Here is a 718-nt window from a genome sequence, read left to right on the forward strand (position 1 = left end):
ATAATGCCCTAGAGACTCACCGTATATGGGATCAGCACTCAAGCCTCATCTCCACCCAAGCTAGGACCACTGAGGGGCAGGTAATGGCTGCTGATAACTCAGCAGGTAGATCTGTAGGCTCAACAAAGTCCAACCATCCTTAGCTCACATGAATGATAAGGTTGCACATACCGCAAGAAACTATAGAGCTTGAGTGTAACTCGAATCCCAGTCCGGCGATTGCCAGGCATGTACGTTTCCAATAGGCCATCACAATACTATCGTTTAAGGAAACGGTGAAGAGCAGATGCCATAGGTTTCAAATATTCCCAGCTGAGATTAAACATAACCAGAGGTTCTGTTTCGAGAATTCTTCAATTAAACTCTTCCTAGCAGACAGGTTTCACTTCTGTTATTAGTATAATAATCTTACAATCATAAGGACTCTAGGATCTAGAGCCTTTAAATATGCAGCCCTGAGACTATGCAATAGGCTCCCACGAGACATCCGAATACTTTAAGATATTAAGGCTCTCTAGAGGAAACTGAAGACTTTCTTATTCTGCGAGGGTTTTGACAGTGATGATGAAACAGTAGGCAAACAATACTCATAGTGAAATATTAAATGCTCCCGAATGAACCGTGCAGGTCCTATAGAGAGTAGGGCTCCCCTGTTGTACAGGACGAGATAAGCAGCCCTTAAGGTAAAATGGGGTGGTTCTATTACACCATATTTAAT

Source organism: Palaemon carinicauda, chromosome 1 (genome assembly GCF_036898095.1).
Source record: "Palaemon carinicauda isolate YSFRI2023 chromosome 1, ASM3689809v2, whole genome shotgun sequence".
NCBI lineage: Eukaryota > Metazoa > Arthropoda > Malacostraca > Decapoda > Palaemonidae > Palaemon > Palaemon carinicauda.